General features: G+C 36.1%; 1 protein-coding gene across 25 annotated transcripts in view; it reads left to right on the forward strand.

Moving 5' to 3' along the window:
- IRAG1 (inositol 1,4,5-triphosphate receptor associated 1) overlaps positions 1-24,407 on the forward strand; it is a 72,150-nt gene that overhangs the window by 11,393 nt on the left and 36,350 nt on the right. For 12 of the 25 annotated variants that reach the window (XM_040701191.2, XM_040701190.2, XM_040701189.2 and 9 more), the window contains 2 exons: positions 22,000-22,093; positions 22,464-22,528. The exons of 2 other annotated variants lie outside the window; for them this stretch is intronic. The gene's annotated coding sequence lies outside the window, so the exon portion shown is untranslated. Of the gene's footprint in view, positions 1-21,999; positions 22,094-22,201; positions 22,258-22,463; positions 22,529-24,407 lie in introns of all 25 variants that reach the window. 11 more of the 25 variants (XM_015286442.4, XM_025151227.3, XM_015286446.4 and 8 more) reach the window with 1 other exon arrangement.

The following is a 24,407-nucleotide window of genomic DNA, read 5'->3' on the forward strand; positions in this document are numbered from 1 at the left end:
CTTCTATCTTTGTATGTCTGAATCAGTTTTATTAGTGGTATAATCCTCAATTCTGTAGTTCTAGTCATGACAAAAGCAGCCAAAATTAAGACTTCATCAACTTAAAGATGAAGAACTTCTTTACTTTGAGAGCACTGTAAGAGGCTGCCCACTAGAATTTCCTTCTCTGGAGATATTGAAAACATGCCTGGACATGTTCCTATGTAACCTACTGTAGGGAACCTGCTTTAGCAGGGGATTGGTCTGGATATTCTCCAGAATTCCTTTCCAAGCCCTACAATTCTGTGATTGTGTAAAAGGAGGATGGGAAAAGCTGATGGTAAAGATTGGAACCATTTGCTCTCTGTCAGCTTATAATTTTAGTTCGGTGAAAAATCACTTTTTGAAAAGTTAAGTAAGGGTGATTGTGGCAACTGAGATTGAAGGAGTTGGTACTAAGATGGGACAACTGTATAAGCTTCTCACTTCAAGAATCATATGTGTATGTTTGTCACGTATTATGGAGTTATCTTGCCTCATCCAGTTACTGATCTAAGAGAACTGTAGAATTCTTGCTTATGGGCGTGTGTAGTCGTAGGTTAAGGAGAATGAAAACTGGCTGTTGTGAAGAAAAAACTTGAAATAATAACTGAGTTTCTCTCCCTGGAAAGTCCTAATAACCATGAAAACCAGAGAGGGATTTGATATTTAGAGCAAATGGGCTAGTATACTCAGGTTTTGTTGGAGTTTTTGAGCTGTCAGCATCCTCAGTAATTTATCTTCTTCAGTACATGGATGACAGGCCTCTTCTTTGTTTTTCTTTATTTCAGTGGGTTTATTCTTTAACTTCACAGTCTGGAAAATTATTTGAGATATTTAATTTCAAACAAAAGTAACTATATATTTGAAGTATCTGGAAGATTTAAAAACAAACTAAAAAAACCCATGACTAATAGCTGAAATCAAAACTACCCTGCTAGAAGTTTTGCCTACCTTTGAATGTAAAACGCCTCAAGTTTTTAGGTATTGTAAGTCAACAGGGGCATCCAATGCTGTCAATACAATCATTTATGGGTTTGGTTAAATTAGGCTTGTAGAAAATTTTTATGGTAATTGCTCAGAGAAAGGGTGAAAAAGAGGAGGGGGAGCTAAACACACAGACATGACAGACAATGTCTGTCAAGTACATCTATGATCCTGAAAGTTTCTTTCCCTGACTACTCTTAAAGCATATTCTCATGTCCTGTTATTACAAAAAGCAATGTTTTAGAAATATGTCCTTTCCCCTGCTGTGTATGCAAATATATTAAATACATTTGTTGTGGTAACTGTCCAAACAGTCACTAATACAGTGGAGACTGCTGTGCTCATTTCTGAAATTTCTGAGAACAGAGCAGTTGAAAAGTTAATAAACAATTAATATAAATCAATTTACATAAGAATTGTACTGTGTTCCTTATCTTCTGTGCTGCTGGGTCAAGCACAGCAATTTGGGCTAGGGGCTTTGCTTCAGAGTAAAAAATATTGGTGTTTATTTAATTCTGCAGATTGTTTTAGTATGCTGAAGCTGTATGTGGGGAATTTGGCTCTGAGCCACTGCTTTTGGAATCTTCAGCAAAGTTTCCAGAGACTTCAGTGGTGTAGAGATCATGTTCCTAATGAACACCACAAAGGTAAAGCATATATTAGTAGGAAATGAGAGTCTGGAATCTAGAGGAATTTGAATAGGAGCAGTGAGTCTATTTTCACCTGTCTTGCTTTGAATTCAGAGGGATGTACCAACAAATGGTAGGATGACCTATGGTTCTGAGATTTTGGAAAAGAAAAATCCAGGATCTCATTTTCATGTTTTTCTGGTTCCTCTGAAACATCTCTGAAGTGGCCTTTTTAGAAAGGTCTGTGCACACATGCATGTAGTAGAATATAATTAAGCAAATAGATTAAAATTTACTGTTGAATCTTGCTTTGTTGTGTTGAACTGTGCCCTAGCTGCCGAACACTGGAACTAGAAATGAAGTGTCTGACCATAAGTCAAAGGATAACTTATGGAGAAGAAGGGAAATCACAGCAGGGGGTTGAAACTGGATAGTCATTATGGTCCTTTTCAGCCCAGGCCATTCTATGGTTCCATGATTTAACTATGTATAAAAATATATATGCTTTGTAATTTCAATACCTGAATTTCCTGTGTTTTTTCTTTTACATAGTGAATGAATGTGGCTGGCCTCTGGGCTTGTGAAAATAGCTTACTGTTATCAGTGGCCTAATTGCAGTGGAGGATGGTGTTTGCCTTAGGAGGAAATGCTGGGTCAAGTTGATGTTCTGTATGACATCTCAGGCTGGAGAATTTTGAGAGCAGATCTAAATATTGCTAGTTCTCAATGCAAGTGTAGCTGTGCCTGTCATCTTAACATCCCCAGGGGTTGCAGCAGTTCAGCATATCATTCTTCTTCTTTGGTAGGTATATAATTATCAGGATTGCTCTAAAAGCTGGTTTTGTCAAGTGCAGTAGTCATTGGAGCAGGCTGTAGGAAAAACAAGTGGATGAGTCAAAATTCCCATGTATTTTAGATATTTTAAAGCATGGATGGGAGACTTAGGACTGCTGTTTTCATTAACTGAACCAAGTGAAAATATCTGAAGCAGGGAGAAGGAATTTATGGGTATATTCTAAAGCCTTCATACGGAAGACTCAGTTTTCTGTACGTACTGATCTTCGGGGGCCTGTTAGAAGTCTCTCACATAGAACACAGCGTGAAAATGTCCTTTCCAAAATGCATATATTGCATGCTGAGGGAGGAGTCTCTCTGGACTATTAACAACTTTGTACCATTATAAGAAGCTCTTCAGCTCTTCACATTTTCTGTTGGATGTTTTTGACTTGGACATTTCCTGTTTAACAGATTTTAAATGTTTTTGTTGGTGAAATAGCAAACATCAACCATCCCACTCTATACAAAGCTGACATATAACCATAACAAAAAGGTGAATAGTACCTAAAAGTTCCTTAAGAGATCTGTACTGTTGCTGCCTGGTGTTTCTGTCTTGGAAAGTGTTAAGAAATGAGACTAAATTAAAACAAGTAGCCTTTTTCACTGATTACTTGTAAAAATGATACAAAAATGAACTTCCACCCCCAGTACAAATACCACCCCACAAACACTACACCAGAGAAGTAGCTTTTTTTTTTTACAATGAAAATTGTGAGTTGTACTTAAATTGCACGGCAAGTCAAACTCAGTTCTCATAAATCACTGTTGCTGCATCTGGAATGTGCAGAGCCTCGCCTATGTACGTGTACTAGTGGTGTGTCTCAGTAGGTTTTGATCCCTCCCAAGAAAATGCCTCCACTTAATATTAAGAAAGTTCTGCTTTTACTGTTGCTTAACAGGTAAAGAAGAGATTTTATGTAACGTTATTCAGAGTGTAGAGTTTTGTAAACTTCTTGCGTGTCATCTTTTAAAAAGGCACAAATCAACATAACATTTTTAATCTAACCTTATTTTCAGATGATACAGTGACTTGACTCTTCAGAATACTATTACACTCACAACATGCCTTAAACTTATCTGTTGAATTCAAAGGTTAAAATAATGCTTGATTGTTGGAAGGTTGTATTATCTTGTGTACTTATCTTCTGAGCATCTGCTTAGAAAATAAAACAACATGCCACTTCAACATTGAAAAAGTGCTATAAAAAGTCTGTTGCTATGTTTAAAAGCCTGCATTCAGTTGCTATAGCAATAAAATTCTCAAAAATTATGTACGAATTGCCACAATTCATCACCAGTCCCTTCTGGGACAGGGAGAATATTGAACTGAGAATATGACAAAGCTCCCTCATGTATAAGAGGGGGGAGTTTCCATAAAGTTCCAGGTAGGATGTGCTGCCACCTGCAAGCAAAATGTGACCTAAATAGAAAAACCCAAGTGTCTGTGCCAGAAGAGACAACTTGATTCCTATTTGGTTCAGTTTCCTCTTCATGACTTCTGTGACAGAGCTCAGTATTTTGATCAACTTCCCATTTCTCTGCAAGACAAGTTGTTGCAAGTGTTTTATTTTTCTCTCTAAATTCTTCCAATCCCTTGAAAATGAGTGTGAAAATCAGCATACACAGTGCAGCAGACTGTATAGGCTTTGTCTTTGTAACCTTACAGTTGTCAATCTGAAATGCCCTTGAGCCTGAAGCAGCTCTCTGGCAATTCTGTTATCTAAAAGAAAATAAATGAAATAATAGCTGATGGAATTCTTAGCATCTTGCTGGAGCTTGAAGCCTTGAACATTCAGTTGCTCTTTGAAGAGGTCAGGAAATTCAGTTTCCTATAGTAACATAGACACTGGCATGTCTAAGTTCAGTGTGGGATTGCATTCTTACTTCAGATACTTTCTATATGTTGCTCTCTTCTACTGAACAATGTGCTGTATGGGGAGAGCAGGGGTGGGGAAGACTTGGGGGGAAAAATGGAAAGAAATGCAACAGTTCTGTTTATTCCTAGTTGTTTAAAGAATCTTCAAGGTTCATTGAGGTTAAACTCAAACTATGCAGCATTTTTTCTGCGCTTCAGTTTGTGTGTTGCAAGTAATGCACAACAGCCGCATTCATTTCAAGAGTTTTCCTTAGCACATGCTTTGAAGTTGAGAGCTCTGGTTTTGGGTGCATATCAGTGGTAGAAATGCCTATTTCTATTTCTGTGTTTCATTTACAGTAATGTAAATTTTACAGTTTTTATATCATTATATGAAGAACCTATTTTAGTAGGGGATGTGCAGGGGGAGGAGAGGAGGAGGAAACATCGGTAACTTTAGCTTTTAAACTTTTTCAAAACTGGTAAGCACCTGACATGCAGAAAGATGGTTTTTGACAGAGCTGTGGCCTATTCCTGTATTATCCTCGCTCTAGTTGTGATAACAGGTTCCTAGGCAACATGTTCTAGCTGTGGATGTCTCTGTTCATTGCAGGAAAGTTGGACTAAATGGCCTCCAGAGGCCCCTTCCAACTCTAAGGAGTCTATGATTCTACAAACATCAGTTTGTTACATACTTCAAAGCCATTCTGTATAGTCACAGAGTGTTTAAGACGATCTACCTCTGAATTTGCTTCTGCTCTGAAAACACAAACCTTTCTATGCCTGCCGTGCCCTGGGTCAGCTGTATTTGAAACTGCTCACCAGCTTCAAAAATTACTGCAGGAAGAGGCAGGGTACAACAGACAATATGGCTACGTAAGCTTTTTTCCAAGGAAAAAAGAATTGAAGTGAAAATCCTGATGGCTATGGGCTAGAGATGCATTTCTCATTATGTATTGACCACTAGCTTTTTATAAGCATTAGCTATGCGTTTATTTTTTCCAACATCTATTTTAGGTTTTGTTTTCCTTGGAATAAAGATTGTGCTTGCTGTTATTCTGGCTTTCAGCCAGCTATTCTTCCCTGTTCTTCCCTGCTCTCTCTTCATTCCCTCCCAGTAGCCTTTGAACTCATCTAAATTACTGAGTTTGGCCAGAGAGGATCTCAAAGTATCAAGTTCCTACAGATTTAGTGCAAATAGCTGTTGTGGTAAGAGGAGAGGCCTGGAGTAGCTCTGTTGAAGGGAAAGAGCTTCACTGTGAACTGAAATCATCACTGATTCCATTTGATTTGCTAGCTGGTATTGTGGCATATATGAAGCTCAAAAGTAGGCACAGGAAGTGCTGTCTCTCCTTCTTCCAGAGTGGCAGGAGACCAGGGAAACAAGCAGAATTATTTTTGGTGAGTGATAGAAGATGCAAAATCATTGAAATAACAAAACCTGTTTTTTGGCTGTTTGAGTTCAGCTACTTAAAAAGCTTGTTTCCAAAGTGGGAGAGGTGTAAGTTACTGTCTGTGCATTGATATCTAGACTATTTTGGAAAACTGTTACAGATATAAATGAAGTATAGGTCATGAAAGGCTGTGCTGATGACTCTCCTATGATTTTCACACCCACTTGTAATAGTTGGTGGCAGTTCATACTTCAGTCGTCTTCCTAAAGCAGTGCAGAGCACTGTTAGGATATGAAAGACACCTATTTTGCATCTTTTTCTATCAAGGCTGCAGGGCCTATAGGGAAAAGAGCTTAGGTTTCTGCAGTCATTGGGAACAGCCTATACTCTATTTGCTCTGTTCTTCAGTCAGGCTCATGGGAATGTTGTTAGTGGAAAGGTTCTTCCCATGGCAAATAAATGTCAGTTGTCTGGGTAGAGGCAGCCGTTTTAATTAGACTTTTCTTATGTAACAGATGTTTTGAAGCACAGCCAGGAAGAATAAAGATTATCCAGAGAGAGCAGCCCTCATCTGCTTTCTGGCCATTTGGAAAAGGCAGCTGTGGGTCAAGAATCTGTTCCCTGAAAATTTCCATGCATCTGAAGTAATTTCTCCACTGATGATGACCCTTTATTTTGTTCATATTTAAGGTCAGCATGCAAGCTCTGAGGCTGAAGAAACTCTTGGAGTTCTATATCAAAGATACTGCTCCTTTGCACCTGCTCTCTTATGTGCCCTTCTAAATTCCCTGTCATAGGTTTAGCATTTCCATTATAACACACTCAAAGTACTAGGCTCTTCCCCTGAAGACTACTCAGTGTGTCAATACTGCTTCTGTCAGTTAAATAATGTGTGTCATTCTTTTTCCTCCTGCTTTGACAGGTTTTAAGTAACATCAGGTAAATCAGCAGCAGTAAACAGATGCTCATAAAACAAAAGGGAGATTGTGATCCTGTTTAAAAAAAACCAAACAAAACAACAACAACAAAAAAAAAACAACCAAACAAACAAAAAACCCCAAAAATGAAAACACAGTGAAAAGCCATCCCATTCTGGCTTTATTCAGCTTACTGTAGAAATTTCTATAGCACATTATGTTGAAGTAAACTTAGGTAAAAAAAAAAAAGTGACCAAGTAAGATCTTATTCCTTCTTGAGTGAAAAGTTCACATTATTTCTGTTACCGACTATGAAGTTATTCTGTGATTAACTGAAAGAAATTAACCTGTGGGTAACATCCTGTTTTCTTTCTTTGCTTTATCATCTGTTTGGGATGAGGAGTTTATTTTGCTTAGAAAGAATCAAACAAAACCTTTCATCTAGATAATACTAAATTTGTTTCTGTTATAAACAGGAAGCTCTGTCTTACAGCTTTCCAACCATCATCTTGTTAAATTTTTAGTGTCCTTCTTCAGCTGTGCTATAGGGCACTATGTTGATCATGACAACTCCTGAGCTTAAAATCCACTTATCAGTAATATCTGCCTTTCCATTGGCATTACTTATTTGAAGCAGTTGCTGTAATTTCTCATTTGGGGGTTGCATTCAGTGAGGTCAATAGGACTCTGGTGTGTATAAGAGATGCATGACAGCTATTTGTTATTTTGTTACTTCTTAAAAGTATTCCATAGCAATTTTTTTGGTTAAATAATATGTTGTGCATTCAGTAGTTCTTAAAGTGAGTGCTGCTCCGTAAAACAATTTTAAGTTATTAATTAAAAAGGAAAAAAGTGTCGGTTATAGATTGCCACATGTGGAACACCAAGAAAACATGTAACACCAGTTCCTATCTTTGTTCACTCTTTTATGGAGGCAGATGTTAGTTTAGTGTCTGTGAAAATATTTGCCATTTTCTGTCCAGATCAGAAACTTAAGGAACTGAAAAAAAAAAAAACACTGCTGGATTTGCCTAATGAGCAATAAAAGCTATGTTTTAGTTTGTAACCATGAAACATAATTCCCCCTGAGTTCAGTGCTTCTTACAGATGAATGTTCAGGGATGAAAGTTACTTGGTAAAATTCAGAATGGGACTATGCATTTGTGCTAACTAGAAAGTACACTAACTTTTGAGTATCTTAAAACGGATTTACTTCAGAAGTGCAGAAGACTGGGCAGCTACTATTAGTTAACACAATGAATTTAACATCTTAGTGATTAGAACCTGTACTCAAGTTGCGTTATGGGTTACCTGTGTTTGATAAACTGTATTGGTGAATAAGTAAGATATGAAGGCCAACTTCACTTAACTGCTTTGTGGAGCCATCATTTCTCCTTTGCAGTGGTGGATCAATTCTTAACTTTTTTCAAATAAACTCTTACTAACGTAGTTATGTTGCTAGTATTTTGAATGCTTTGAGATTGCCAAAACATTTGCAAAACGAAGTGAAGGATATACAGGAATGTATGCAGTGAATAATCAGATCTCTTGAATGGTTTAGAGGTGAACTATCGCATCCCAAGCCTTCTTAAACACAGTTCTAATATTTTCTGTTCCATTTGTGCTCTGAAATAATTACTTAAATTGGTGAAATTTCTAATATAAACATTGAGTAATATATCATGCCAATGTAAAGCACCCTTAGTGTGTCTTCAATATATAAACCTCCCTAAAGAATATTAACGTATCAGCTGTGCAGCTTCATGGAAGTCAATAGAACAAATCAATTCTGCATGCCTTTATTTAACTAGATAAGGTATGTAGCTAACTGATGCCTGATATTGACTTGGTATTGTTACAAATGAAGACCAAGTATGAACCTGATGAATGAGGTAACTGAAATGCCATTGCTCTACCTTGCTGCAGAATTGAAGAAAATGGAGCTTTTAATACTAAAAGCATATTTTTGTGGCTCTGCAGTATATTGTTCAATTAAGGTACTAGTTGTGACTAAAAGTATGTTTACCTGAAATTTGCTTTTTCCTTCAACTTAGTTCAAAAGCATGCTTACATGCATTTAGAATTTAAGTGCTTTTCTTATTTCACGTGTGTCGTAAAAATAAAGCATGGTACCATTCCCCAAGGCTGGCAAATGAACTGTTATGGAAAGTATTGTAGTTCCCCTGTTTGTTTATTCTCTAAATCCTGTTGTTGTTTCCTCTGGAAACCGTTCCTGAGTTAACAGACTAATGAGAAGCTTGGAGAAAAAAATGATAGTGTTTCCTTTAACTGAAACACAAAAATGGCATGTTTAGTTTTTAACTTTATCCTCTTCTTAAAATAAATAAAAATTTTCTCTGCAAGAGGGTTAAAAATGGAAAACTCTTGAAGAGAATGCTTAGAAAATGAATTTACTGGTTTGCCATTAAGCGCCATGGAAATTAAAATAAACATTGTTCTAACTAAGAAACATTAACAACAAAAAGGTTTGTGTTGGAAAAGATTTTATGTGGTTTAGAAACACTTTCAGCACAATTTGACACAATTTTATTTTCACAGATCAAAGAGTAATTAGTATTAATTTCATTTTAGATAAAAATATCTTTTACCATAGATGAAAGTGTTATATCTTGTTTGTTGAGCTATCTTGTCAAGCACTGCGTGACTCATAGTCAATTGCATATTATGAAGAAGAAATAAAGCAAAGATATGGAAAAGTTTAGTGAAGCCTATTATCCTGAATTGCTTATTTAAAAGCTAGTAATTTTAGTTGTTCCATCTTCCTCATTTCTTTCAATACGTGAGTCACAACTGCTGGAAAGATGGTTTCCTAATGATTTGAGCCTGGGATGTAGATAATAGAGAAGACTAGTAAAGAGAACTAAGATTTTGGAAGTTAATCATCTCTTTTTTCCTTAAAGAAATTGCCATAATATTAGAATGAACAAGTTATATTTTGTTCCTAATTTGTAGTGAATAGTTATGGATATTGTTTAAATAAGGTTCTTGGGACCAATAATTTTAAACAAAAGAAATGTGTAGTATATGTTGGAGTCGCAGAAAATTTGAACTTAGAATACATACGTGATAAAGATGTCAAAGCATTACATAACAATTAATTCCTGTGCCAAAGACAAGAATTGGAGTTAAATACTTCAAATAAGAAAAGGCATGCCTGTATGTGTGACTGTGGAAACAACTGTGATTGGCAGATTAAATTTACTTGTATTTTTCTTATGATAAAACTATTACTTTAATTATAATAAATGTATTACTTTAATAATTTATTACAAAATTATAACATTTTGTGCTTCAAATGAAAAAAAGGATTACCTCTTGACAGCCAGAAAAAGAAACATGTCATAATTCTATAATGGATGCAAATAATGGCCACATCACAAATTTAAAATTTTCTTAGTAATTCATTTGCAGTTTCCAGTTTGAGAGTTCACGTGCAAAAAAGGTCAACAAGCCTGATCCTAGATCATTTATTAGTATTATGTTAGGCTTGCTGCTCTTTTGTGGGACAGATTCTCACTACCTAGAAATTCATAGTTTGCATGCCATAGAGGTATAATTCAATCTGCATTTAATCCACTTCAAATGAAGAAGATAATGAATAGGAGGAGGAGTGTATTCCTGTCCAAACCAATTCTTCAGGACGTTTCAAATGACATTTGTTGTTTTTTTCCTCTTCCAAGATGAACTGCATAAGTTCAATCACCAGGATCTCAAACTTTTGGTTACTTTCTCAAATCAAAGCTTGATTACTTGGTTCCGCGAGCTGTTTCAGTTGCAGCTTTCAGTATGCATTTTAATATGAATCTGGAGAAGATGCAGGATAGCAATGTCCATACTGGATGACAGAACTGAAGCTTGTGGTAGAAGTCTGTATAACTATACAAAGTTCTAGGAAAACATGATGTTTCCTTTAAAATTATTAGGCTAAAGAGGAGACAGGATTGCAGCTCCTTAGTAGTTTGTAATCAATAGATACCATTTTTAATATTTTTTTCAAAGTTTTCATATTACCAAGTCCTAGTAGCTCTTGTGATGTCAATGGGTAAGGATTTTGCCTTTTTTTGTTTTAGAATTGAAGTACTCTAAGCCCCATAATGTATGAATATTGTGCTAATGTTAAGAGACAATTCACAAAGAATGATGTTTGCTGTAACTATCTTTTGGGTGAAGGTGAACATAAAATAGGTATTGAGAGACCATGAGATGAGCATTGCAGGCATTTTAAAAAAGAGAGCAGTTCCCTGCTTATTTTCATGTTTCACTGGTTGTCTGCACTCCCAAGATTTGATGTTAGTGAACCTTGATTACTTAGTGTGTCTTGCAGACTTTACAATTGGAGAACAAGGTGTGAGCCCTAAGTTTAAGGCCATGTTATTTATCTTAGTGTTGCAGTAAACCAGCACAAGGAGAACCTTGAAGACATAAGCAAAATGTGCAGTCTGTCTCTTCAAAGCATTTCTGTCATGAGGGGAAGTTTTGTGCTGTTCATTAGTGGGAAACAAAGTAGACTGCTTACCAAATTTGATAGTTAAAGACTGAATACAGTTTGGCTGTTCTGATCTTGGGCGTAGATTCTTAGTTGTGATCCTTAGTTGTCTATGTAAAGTTAGCCTGTGATGTGGAATGCAGAAATAATGCATGAAAAGCTATAACTTGTATTATCTCTTTGTTGTTAAAGCAATCACATTGTTGAATTTCTCTTATAGACTTAGTATGCCTCAAAAATATTACCTACTGTCAAATGTTTTTTTTGAGTTGTAACAGTCACATGATTTTACTCTCTTTCTCTGAAGTTTGAATATCCTAGGAGGGAAAGCCCTCTATCGTATCTCAGACCCACCATATGTATAAGTTTATTTTTATTTTACATTTTACTTCCTACTGAGACCTCATTTATACTGGCAAGCAAATAGAAACTGTGCTGTGTTGTACTGTTATGGATTCTTCAGGAGAAAAACAGTGGGAGCTGTAAGAACAACTTAAAATATTCCCCCAGCTTGTACAGATGACCTGAGATTATTTTCATCCTTTTTCCTGACTCAGCCAGATGTGAGGCACTGGGAGAATAAGTGTAAGCAGCACTGTGAAACTGAATATATCTGATAGGTAAAGTAGCGTTGAAGTGAAAAATACTATATGCTAGAGTTTGTCTAATAGGAAGAAAGACAACTGTAAAACATACCTTGCGTAAAGGCTGTGAGGGGTGTGTAGACTTTCTTATTAGTCTCAATTTCTTGATGATCCTCTGGGAAAAGAAGGATGAGAAGAGCCTACTGATTCTCACCTGTATTTTCTATTAAATAGTAGTGCAGTCAAATGGAATATCCTTTGTATGAGCGTAAAAGAACATCGTTTACTGTGCGTACATGTGTATGTATATGTAAGACACTGCTTAATTTGAAAGTGCTGGAATTGTCTTTTCTCCTGAAAAGTTCGGTATTTCCGAACTTTATTAACCTTATTTTTACTAATAAAAGTGAAAATACATTTAGTGACCTCCCACCCAGACAGCTTCCTAAAAACATTTGAAGTTTGTTCGTATTTAAGAACATAAAATACGACAAAGCAGGGAGATGCCAGGCATTCTTCTGAGATACGTTTACTTCTTAAAAAAGGTTACTTTGGAATCCAGCAAAATATTATCCTATGGCAACAGAATTTTAGTCATGGCAGTACTTTTAGCATGTACATGTAATGGAAGAGAGACTTCTTTCTGCTTTAGTATCTATCCATTCCTTCAATAATGCTAATTACTCATAATGGGCATAAAGAAAATTGTCCTCTACTGTTCATTGTTAACTTTCTTAATATTTCTTTCATTTAAAAATTGAGCCTGCTTTTACCAGCAAACTTAAGAACTGAATGTCAAGGTCACAGAAATTATTTGCCTAATCCAAGACAGGAACAAAAGATTTTTTTTTAACTATCTTCAGGTTAGAGCTTCCTGGGCCAGAAGCTGTATAACCAACATTTCTGATTTCTTTTAAACTTTGCTTCTGTTTCTACCCAGAAATGTCCCCTTTTCAAGTTGAAGTGTTCCACCATTCTTGATTCTATGTACCCTTTGTATTTTTGTTGCATTATTTTTGAGATGTGACTAGAACTGCTAAAGATTTGGGCATAGAATACTTATACTCAATTTTGTTCTCAATTCTTCCCCACTAATTCTTAACATTTTTTTTTGCATTTTTGGCTGCTGCTGAATGCTATTCTCAGTGAAGTATCCAAAATGACTCCGATCTTTTCTTGACTGGTAAAACAATGATGAGTTCTGATTTAGCTAAGTATACTTAAGGTTATTTTTCCAATATGCGTTGATCTATGTGTTTAAGCAGTGTATTTTATCTGCTGTTTTATCATTTAGTTGCTCATACCTCATAACTCACCTTGGCTGGCTCTAGGTCTGATTATGTCATCTTACCTTCCATAACCTGTTTTTGTACATGCCCTCTTCACCAGATCCTTCATGACTTTTCAGATCCTTCATGTTAAAAATCCAATGTGTAAAGAGTGTGAGGGGTGTGTAAAATTATCAGTCTGTCTCTTGATCCTCTAGGGAGAGAGGAATGAGAAGACCCTACCGGTTCTCACCTGTATTTTCTATTTAATAGTACTGCAGTCAAATGTTTCCTTTGTATGACAGTACAAGTCATGACAATACTGAACACAGCAGTCCCCAGGGGAGTGTAATCTTTGCAGCAGAAAGGCAGACCCATAGTTTCTACCCTTTATTGTCTTCCTTAATCTGTAGGAGAACTTTCCCTCTTGTCTTGGTATTGAATTTTAGCATAGCTGATAAAGCACAAAGAAAGACATTCTCTGTTAGATTTAGCTCAACTTAAATATGTGAATATTGCTGCTCCCCCACATTATCACCTTGAGCCTCTGCCTGAAGTTACCAAACTTCTAGCAGCTACAATGGAATGCGAGATGTCATGCAACCCCAGTCATTAAGAGTTTGAACTATAAACTGCTGGTTGTAAACTGGGATGGCTGAGAGGCAAACGTATGCCTTATTCACTTGTTGTTTCTGTAGAGAGCACAGTCTGGATGAGACACAGGGAACAACTGGAGTGAGATGTTATATTTCAGTGGTAACTCTTGGCACAGGATGTGCCCTGTTCTTTTAAAGTCTCTTCCCTAAATAACTCTGTTCCTTTTATCCATTCCTCACCTCCCCCTCTTTTCATTTTATGTAATGAAGCCAAAGTATTAAAAATGTAAGCCCAAAACTCTGTAGCTCTTCTTACAGAAGTAATTCTCTGGTTTAAGTGCACCTCTTCAGTAGAGACTTCTTGTGCCCCATACTGATAAAAATGTAATAAATGTGTGGGGTTTATTTAGATGTTGATGAGATTATGTGTAAAGCTGTTTTTGGATCAGCTCCTGGATGTAATCAGCGAAGGAATGGTGTTGACTGAATAATTTTATCAGGGGAAGGTTTTGACAAATTGGACGTTAACAATTTGTTGCATTTGGTTTATGCTATTCCAGAAAAGCAGAGCTGTTTTTTGTCTCAAATCTTTGTTCTAAACTGTCTAACTACCCATAAAATACATCTATTTGGTACAGTGCATGCCAGTCAATCCATAGAAATTCCTATCTTGTTCTGATAGCTTTGATCTTTATTATTAGCTTTCCTGCATTTGTTTTTGGAGAACAATCTTAGAAAACCTGAAGGATAAGGTTAGGTTAGCAAACCATCTGTTATTAAAGACTTAATACCTTTATATTCAGTAACTTTCTAAGGAAAACAAAGTTGTATTTTTCTGACCGTAGTTTCTAGTGTAAACAAACCAATCAAGATATTTTCCAAATCACTGCAAATTATAAAGCTCCTGACTCTACAACTTAAGTCAATAACCAAAATGGACCTCATTTTCTTTCATACGAAAGACTTGTAAGACCTGCAGAGATGGATTTAAACGTAAGAGGAATTATATAATTCATTTGTTTACATCTGCTTTTTGGAGTGTGACTTTGTGGTTAACCATTTGGAAATACTTATTTCTTTGTAGTCCATATTTAATGCACTTTTGTTTCCTCAAAATGAGTCAGTGCATATTCCTAAGAACAGAAAGTCGTAATGTGAGTTGATTGAAGAAGAGTTCCTTTCACAAAGCTTACCAAATTTTATTTATAGATGAGGTTTACATTAGTGCTGTGCATTCCTTATGATAATATTTCATGCTGCAGCCACATTTTTTGAGTTTATAAGAACAGGTGTACCATGAGCATCTCTAATGGAACAGTTTCTGTGTTAACATAGTATCTCTGAATATGTAAAGTTCACGTAATTTGTTTTACCTCAGTCTCAATGACCACACCATCATGTTTGAAGGAATGCATGTGCAGCACTTAAATTATTAAATCAAATACTGTTTTTTGGCTTTATCTCTTAGTTCATAATTGTGACAATTTAACACGTTTTTCTGAAGAGGGAGCACAACTTGAGGAATATCTGTTGGAACAGACAGGAATAAGTATCTTAGCTGAGAGACAGTCAATCCATTGCTAACTTAGCCAGTAAAATGCACACTGAGTTTCTTAGCTAAATCTTCAGGGAGGATGGCCTTTCACTCTCTGTTTTTACAAACAAGGCCCCACTAAATTACAGTGCAAAAAAATAGCTGCTTCTAAACAATGAAATTCTGACTTCACATAGTACATAAGTTGAACAGTCCTCTTCACAGTACAGTTCTTGAAAATCAAAGTCAAAATAAATGATTAATTTGTAAGAAATTTAAAGACTTCATAGAGTGAAAATGTTGCTGTATAACTACATCTGGAAGTTATTTTTCACTTGTTTTTAATATATTCCCAGAATCATGCTTTCAGTAGCAATAACACAAGTCTCAGAAAACAGTGGATGATTGAGAACTATAGACAGAAGACCTTCTACAAAGTATGTTTGCAAAACCTTATTACAAGTGTATAGATCCTTTGAATAAGGACAGGGCTTTTGGCTGCAGTTTTGCATTGATTTGTTTTCCTCTTTGGATAATATTAAAATCAACAATCATCCATTGTCTAACTAATGGTGATATTTTTTGTTTGCTTTTTTGGTTGATTTTTTTTGTTTACTATGGCCTGCTTCTGAACCTAAGTATTGATGCAAGAAATTAGTATAGCTGCTAGCTTTCAAACTGTTGCTATTCCTTACAAGAATGCTTAAAAGTTTGCATTTAGAAAATTCTGATGTTATTGTCTTATTCAGATTTCTAGATCATTTGTTAGCAGGATTGATAGGGTATATTTATTGGTTATTGTTTCTCCACAGGCAGCTAGGCTCACAGTCAGTGTGTAATATATGGATAAGACTCTACTTATATCAAAATGATAGTATTTGATCTACAGAAGCCGTGTCTCCCGTTTGAAACACTCAAAGATGAGCATACTGCTGGATGAGTGGAAAAAGTGACTGAAACATGGGAATCAAAGTAGTTAGTAGTTAATACGCTACCTGTCACTAAAAGTGAAGCTACTTGAGGGTCTGTTTTGACTGTTAGACATGGAGGAAGAGCAGGAATACATTCTCACCCGATTTGTTTTACTTCATCTGGCTTTGAGCCCAGGATATTGATAAACTTGCATAAATCAAGGAAGGGCCACTGAAGATAGAAGGTACACATTCTGTGAGGGGAGTCTTCAGGAGCCAACTGTTATTGCTTAGCCTGAAGATGAGGCTACTTAGGGGGGGATCTAGTATCAGTCTTGCAATATGAAAGATGATGTTACTGAGGAGAAGGACTCTCAAATTTTATGGAAGTGCCTAGAGGGAGGAGGAGAAACAATGGTAATAAAGTACGAATGAAATTCTGACTGTACATATAAGGAGAGGGAAATACTGTGGAGATAAGTAAATGCTGCATTAAGTCTCAGAAATCCTGCAGTTTGTCCTTAGAAAACTTGAAGATCCAACTGGGCAAAATGCAAAGTAGTGTAGTCTAGTTGCTTTGGCGTCTATGCTGCTTCAAGAAGAATGTTTGTCCAGGTGAACTTTCAATTTGAATTCATTGATTCTGCGAATTATTCCTCCAGTATGACGATCATTCAGTAACATATAAGAGTGATCGAGTAACACTCAACACTCAGTCTGCAAAATGGCAAATTATTTGAGTAAGATAATACACAAGGAGAAGAATAACTACAGTAAAGAAATGTTTTAAAAACTCAGCGGAACTGAACTCACAATTCTTTTTCTCATAAGCAAGAAAGTGGGACATGCTTTTTTGGGTGTGCTGATTTTTGCAATTGCAGACATCTGTGCATATCACTGAAGTAAGCCACTGTGAATCTCATTTTGTGCAGGAAGCATAAAATGAGAATTAAAAACTTATTTTGCTGCTTTACCATTTATCTATGCAAGATGGAGAGCTTAGTGTATTCATCTTGCTCAAAAACAGAAGACTGCAATTGCATTTTAGGATTCTGAATAAATCTGTTTATTGTTTTGTTCAGTGAAGTATGCTGTCTGGGATTATCCTTTTTAATTACGGAAGAGTCTTCAATTTCTTCATTTGGAAAATGTTTTGCTTGCTAGCAATGAGAATCCTGAGTTGCTAGGCAATAGTGCTCTGCCCTAATTGCCTTCAGCTTTCTTTTGTTTCTGAGTTAGGCCTTTAGTAGTAACTTTTTCCAAATTATATAAAGTAGATATTCAGCTGCCCTGGAATAGTTTGTGAAATGCTTATATGTAAAAATTGAATTTGAAAATATTACTTCATGTAACAACTTTTAAAATGGGGGGGTGGGGGGGAGGGAGGAGGAAAGGCAGCAAAGGATATGAAGTTTATTCTTTCCTGAACTTGCCTCCCCTTCCCCAAAGAAATTTGTTCTCTTCTTAGATTAACTAAGAATGTTGTCAAATGCTAGTCTGGGAGAATCTCAGCTCAAGTTCCCAACTCAACCTACATCAATGATGAAAATAAATGTGTAACTAGAATGTGATGTATAATACATGCGGTCCAGACATGGGAGGTGTTTCTGGGTTTCTCCAAATGTATGAGAAGGAATAGAAGGAAAAGGAACCCAAATAACTGTTACTGACTACGTGATGTTCATTTAGGTGAAAGTATGTTTGTCTGTTTTATTATCTACTGATACTGAAATTGTCATGAGCACTTTCTGTTGGGCATTTTATCAGTGTATGGTTCTTGCATCAGAGAGCTTTTTTCAGGATCACAAGACAAAGGCTGATGCTTCTTCCTAAACAAACTAGTATGTTTTTGCAGATAGTAAGTTAGCTAGGAGGAAAAGAGCAACCTTTTTACTCATGTTTAGCTTTCAGCTCTCTCAGATTTTCTTTTTTTTTTTTTTAAGGTTGCTGTCTTGGTCATAAGATTATAGGTTTTTCCTCCAGTTATTTCTGAACTCTGCATTATTTGTGAACTACCCTCTTGAATGACACTTTAATGCACAATTCTCCCACTCTTCTTCATACTTTCTTACATGCTGTTTGTTATGCTTAGAAGTCCTTATTCTCCATGCCAAATATCTACCCACTCCATATTCACAGTCGTCTTGTAAACTGCATTTCCTTCAAGGCTATCAAAAATAATCTGCCAGTGAAGAAATACATCAACTCTGCCTTGTCATCTGATGATCTTGTGATAATCAGATCTGTTAATGCTACCTGAATTCATTAACTTTAAGTTAATATCTCATGTGCCATTTTCTTCAAAATACATACACATGTAGGTCACTCTGAAAGTAATGCCCCCTATTTATTTCCACAGAAACTGCAACACATACAAAGAATGCAGTAACACTATTTGATTAATTTGCAGTTACAAAATGCTCTTTTTTAACCTAGTCACTACTATTATCATAGAATCGCTAAGGTTGGAAAAGACCCACAGGATCATCCAGTCCAACCATTCGCCCTTCACCAATGGTTCTTGCTAAACCATGTCCCTCAACCCAACATCCAAATGCTCTTTGAACACTACCAGGGTTGGTGACTCCACCACCTCTCTGGGCACCCTGTTCCAGTGCCTGACCACCCTTTCAGAGAAGTAGTATTTCCTAAGGTCCAGCCTGAATCTTCTCTGGCGCAGCTTGAAGCCATTAGCTATGCATTATCACCAGTGGTAAACACAAGCCTAAATGCTGCGCTCATAAATACCTGCATGAGCTGAGGTGACTCACTCTTGCTGTCACCACTGCTGAAATGCATCACCTGCTTCCTCACTGTTCTCATAGCCATTGTTTGGTCTCCATAAACATTCAGCAAATGTCAGTGAATGTCAAGGGGTGCCATTTTTTCCTGCATGAAGGAATTCAAAGGCATATCTTTGCTTCATCCACCCTTCCATATGAGATGCCATTTTGTCAGATTGCCCCTATGCTTCCATCTGTCACATGGCAACAAAGTGTAACAGGATAGTGATGGGAAGTCTCAACCTCTTCTGCCATGCCATCGATTCACCTCTAGTGTCATGGACCAACATAATAAAATAGGAGGCATTTCTCTGAGAGCAGCCCTTGGATGTTAAAGTACCTAAAAGTTCAGCCCAGCTGGTTTCCTAGAGACCAAATGCCTGGGCTGTGCTGCTTGCTGTCTTGTTCTTGTCATTCTAACTAAAAAGTCCACTGATTAATTAAAGAGAAGAAAAAAATAAGGTCACTAGGAAGTTAGATGAAGTAAAAGTTACGTTTGGAAGTTAAAAACTCATGAAAACAAGTATCGCTGAATTGGTAGAGTGTTACTTTTTATGTTGATTTTTTTTTTCTTTTTACGTAAAACAAAGGAAAGAATTGCTGAAATGATAAAAAGCAAATATTGTTAGAAATGACTAGCTGAAATTCAAAATGCTGGCGGTATATCAGGATGATACAATCAATTACTTGCTTACGAGTATTCTGTGACCTAATCTGGTATTGCGCTTATGCGTGTACTGTTATTCACAAGTAGCTGAAGTTTCTTATGACTTTGAGTTTCTGAAGTAAGCAGTGAGATTAAGGACCTACCATTATTAAAATCTTAAATCTCTACCTTCTTTGTTGAACGTCTTTCTACATAAATGGGGATTGGTACATAATCCTTTCAGAAAGTCAGTGAAATATATGAAATATATAGGTGCTTTTCATTGCCATTTTTTTCAAATGATTGCGCATATGGTACCATTTTGTTTTTATTTCCTCTACTTTCTAAAGAAAAGTACTTGCAAGAGAAGTAGATCTAAAGATTGACTGCTAATAAAACGAAAATAATTATTGCTAAAACAAAGATGACTGACAGTATTTCACAGCAAAAAAAAAAAGCTGTTTTCCCATCTAGTAAGGCTTAACTTTCCATTTAATTATGTTAAAAATAATTGCCTGTGTATGAAATCACACTAACTGATTTTTCTTTTAAAGTATAAGAGAAAAGCCTAACGCTGAGACCAAAATGGAGTTTAAATACAGAATTCTCAGTAAACATTGTACGTTACTCTGTTGGAGTTATCAAGTTTCTTGATACTCCTTATTTAAAGTTTTAGGTAAATGATGAAACCAAATGCGTTGTTGTAGGAGTCAGTTTTATTTATAGTGTACCAGAATCACCTTTCACCACCAACTTTTTTATTTTTATTCTTAGCAGAGATTTGAGCTGTAACCAGACGAGGCATTCTTCTAGATGCTCCCAATCAGATTAGTGGAAACATGCCTCAGAAGAATATTTTATTTTTATCTAATGTAGATTTTCATTTCTCTCATTCAAGCAAATGGCTAAAACCATCAAGTTTTATCTGTAGAGGTATAAGGAAAATGAAAAACAGGAAAGGATTTTTTTCTGTAGTGCCTCTTCATAAAGCAAGTCTTATATGGTAGTTTCTGGTCTTGAGAAAGATTTGTACCCACTGAGTTTGTGAGACAAAAGTTTGCTAGAATCTGAGTAGGCGAGGGATAGATATTTGCTACATTCTTACTATTCTAATGCTTTTCTCCCTTGATGTATAATAGAATCTTGAGATAATTTGGGTTGGAAGAGGCATTGAAGACCATCTAGTTCCACAAGCAGGGACTGCACACACTCGACCAGATTGCTTAAAATTTTCATTCAACTTGGCCTTGAATGCTTTCAGGGATGGGGCATCCTATGATACCTTATCTAAATCTGCCCTCTTTTGGTTTAAAGATATTACCCCTTGTCCTGTTACTACAGCCTCTGACAGTCTCTCTCCAGCTTTCTTTTAGCCCCCTTTAATTATGATAAAGCTGCAGTGAAGTCTTCCTGACCTCTTTAAGCCTTCAATTCTCCAGGCTGTACAACCTCAGCTCACTCAGCTTGCCTTCATAGGAAAGGTGCTCCAGACCTCTGACTGTTCTCATGGCCCTCCTCTGGACACAATCCAACAGGTCTGTGTCCTTCTTGTCCTGGGGCACCAGCGCTGAATGCAGAACTTCTGGTGGGGTCTCACAAGGGCAGAGTAGAGGGAGAGAATCACCTCCCTCGACCTGCTGGTCATGCTTCTTTAAATGCTTGGATTTGCGTCAGCCCCCATGCAGGACCTTGCACTCAGTCTTGTTGAACTTTATGAGGTCATTATTGTGGCAGAGTTATTCACATTTATCCTTTGTCTTTTAGTTTGCAATCTGAAACTGTTCTAATTGTCTCATCATACGAAGTTATTTGGGAATTTATCTCCATATTTGTCAAAATGAAAATAGAAGCTTTCATGTAGTAGTTGCATACCCTTTGCGTGCCCCAGAGGTAGTGTTCTGTATCTTTAAATAGAAGCATTTTCTCTGTCTTCCAGGTTTTACCCTGCATAACTGTATGCATAATAATGTGAACAGAACTTAAGAATGTAAACAGGTCAACTTTAGTTGTGGTTTAAATTATATAAAAATTCTGAAGTACCAGTGCAAAATGTCAAAGAAATTCTATTAAGGCATCCTGAATGTGTTTTTATATTGTTGTTTTTGTTTTTCAAATGCTGACGTTACTTATTTATACCAGTGAACTATTTGTGTATGTTAAACGCTTTGTACTTGAGAAGGTTATGGTACAAACATATGAAAAATATACTAGTTTGCTCATATTTGATTTAAATATAAAAAGTTTAGCATTTCTTATGTAATTCAAAATTGCAGAACATAATTCAAAATACTCTATAAATTTTATATGCTTTTCAACTGTACAAAGGGAATGCCAAAAGATACCTTTTTAATATGGTAATGTCTTACAACTATTTCACAGGACAGCAAAGAAAAACATTGCAAAACGCATCACATAGTTGCATTTATGAGTACGTAACTTCCATTGTTGACAGATGAGAGTTCCTTGACTTGAACAGAGGCAGTATGAGGTAAATAAAATATTGAGATAATGCTTTCTTAATTGTTTATTTCAGAGAATTTGAGGTCAGTTGCTAAACTGTCAGTGGAGATGGAGTAAAGCACCTTTAAGCTTTTGCTAACACTGTACTCAGCTGTGACTCAGAGAGGGTAAGTTAACTGATTGTACTTAGTTTTATCTACTATGGTAAAATGAGTTGCAGAGGGAGCACACTGAAAGCCAAGGGCCTCTAAATACTTTTCCCTTTTATGGAATAGAGCTCCCGGATCACCATTTCCTGGAGATTGTATTCCAAGCCTACACAGTGGTAAAAGTAAGTTCTCTGCATTCACTGATCTATATCTGACAACAAATTTGAGCTTGGGATCGTTTTTTTCCTGACTATTTTAAGCAGTAAGTTTACAGTAACAGACAAACGTTAAAAAGCACTCCATCCTGTGGTTTTTTTTTCATTTCTTTCATTCTTTACACTGTCTGATGAAAAGCATAAGTGTTTGTTTGTTTTAACTCATTTTGTAGGTGCAACAAGGCTCATGCAGGCTAACGTTCTAGAGGTTTGCCCACATCTGTTCTTCTTGTGATATGTGAGTTAAGAATGTCTACAAGTATCTAATTTTGAATTTTTAAAGATAATTTTAAAGCTTTTGTGATTTCTGGAGTTGTTTTGGGAATCATTTACTCTGATGTAATATACTACAATAATCTCATGACAGACTTTGAGTAGACAAACCTAGGCCAGACAGAGCTTATTCAATACTTAATTAAAAAAATGAGAGAATCTTGCAATTGTCTTAGTGACAAGGATAGTAACATATCTTCACCTGAACCATTTTTAAGGTGTAGACGTATTTTGTTACCTATTCTTTTAATATCTTAAGAGGGAATAATTCTCTGTGTTTTTTACCGCATAGATTAACATATAATTTTCTTTTTTGACTGAAAAAAAGAAAATAGCTCTTTTTTTATGCTTGAGGAAAGGATATGAAATTTGCAAAGTTAACGGTAGCGTGATTCCCAAGACTGGCAAAGAACTGTGCTTAGTATCAGGGTAGTTACACTCTTTGCACTACTCAGGTTTCAGTAAGTTTTTAAGCAGCTTTTTAGGTAGATATACTGAATTGCTGCAGATTCCAAGGCTGTATTCCTCTCTAATGCTCTAATAAAAATGTACCTTGCCGGTAAATAAATTTTCCAAGGACATTTCTTTCTTTACTAACTATATCTGTGAGGTACAGATAAGCTCCTATAGTTCTTGTTCAAGTGTTCTGAACTGTTTTTCTATGTTTTGACTCTCACTGGCATTTACTAATTTTCATTGTGTGATAAGATAGGCATAAGGTCTCTTCAGCGGTGATGGAAGAACATTACTTCAATAATATCGTTCAATAAAATACGTTCAATAATATCGAAGGCAGTAGTTGATGCAGAAAATGACAAAACTCTTGGCAAGAAGACTGCTTCATTTCTTATACCCAGTTGCATTTACAAGATGTGATGTTTTGTGCTGCTTAAGAGTAATAGCATTTACAAAGGATTTGGCCTACTGTTTTTATGAACATTGCACAAGTTAAAAATAAGCTTTTGGACTGAAAAATAATGGGTTAGGGATTAGAATTCACAGTTTATAAATTAAACTATATGCTTATATATTTTGTTGAAATAGCAAATGTAGTAGCCCTTGCCTTGGCTCACCAGTGGTCTGCAACAGTAACATCAAGGTATGCAGATACCACGCTTATTTCAAGAAACCTCAGACTATGAATAAACAGATGTATGCTTTTTCTTGTACACATCTCAGAACTGGGTTTTTTTTTGTTGTTGTTGTTGTTAGTTTGTTTTGTTTTGTTTTCTGGAGAGATATTAGGGAAAACAGAGAAGGTTAGAAGAAGTTATGTTCTCACTAATCAACAGTACCAAGACTTGGAGATTTTTCCTGTTTTTTCCAAAGATATTTTTCCAAAGATAGCTTTATTTTTTTCCAAAGATAGCTTTATAAAGATGTTTGAGTAAGGTTCTAATTGTGTCAAATATGGACTGAACCCAGTCTACTCCAAATCTCAGGAATGTTAAGGTGGCATGAATTCATCATCCTCTTGCCCTCTGTTCTCCTTTGGCTGTACTTTCAGTGCTACATCTCTAAGACAATATGGCTCAGGATTTTTCTCTTTCTATTTCCAGTGTAGTCTATTGACTTTCTTTCCTTCACAAGTTTTTTTTTTTTTTTTGCTTTTTAAATCTGAAAAATGAACTGAAACTTGCTGTGCTTAACAGCTGTTTCTTGTTTCAATGACTTGCATTACATTTCTTTAAAGTTTACCGTGTACTGAGAGCTCAGCTAAGATGGAATCAAACAGTTTGACACAGCAGCCTATGCAGCTCTGCATGACACTCTGCTAGTACGCTTTTCACCATGACTTGAAATACTCCTGATTTTTTTAAGCTCAACATTCTTGTAAATCCATA

The sequence above is a fragment of the Gallus gallus genome, chromosome 5, assembly GCF_016699485.2.
Source record: "Gallus gallus isolate bGalGal1 chromosome 5, bGalGal1.mat.broiler.GRCg7b, whole genome shotgun sequence".
Classification (NCBI taxonomy): Eukaryota; Metazoa; Chordata; class Aves; order Galliformes; family Phasianidae; genus Gallus; species Gallus gallus.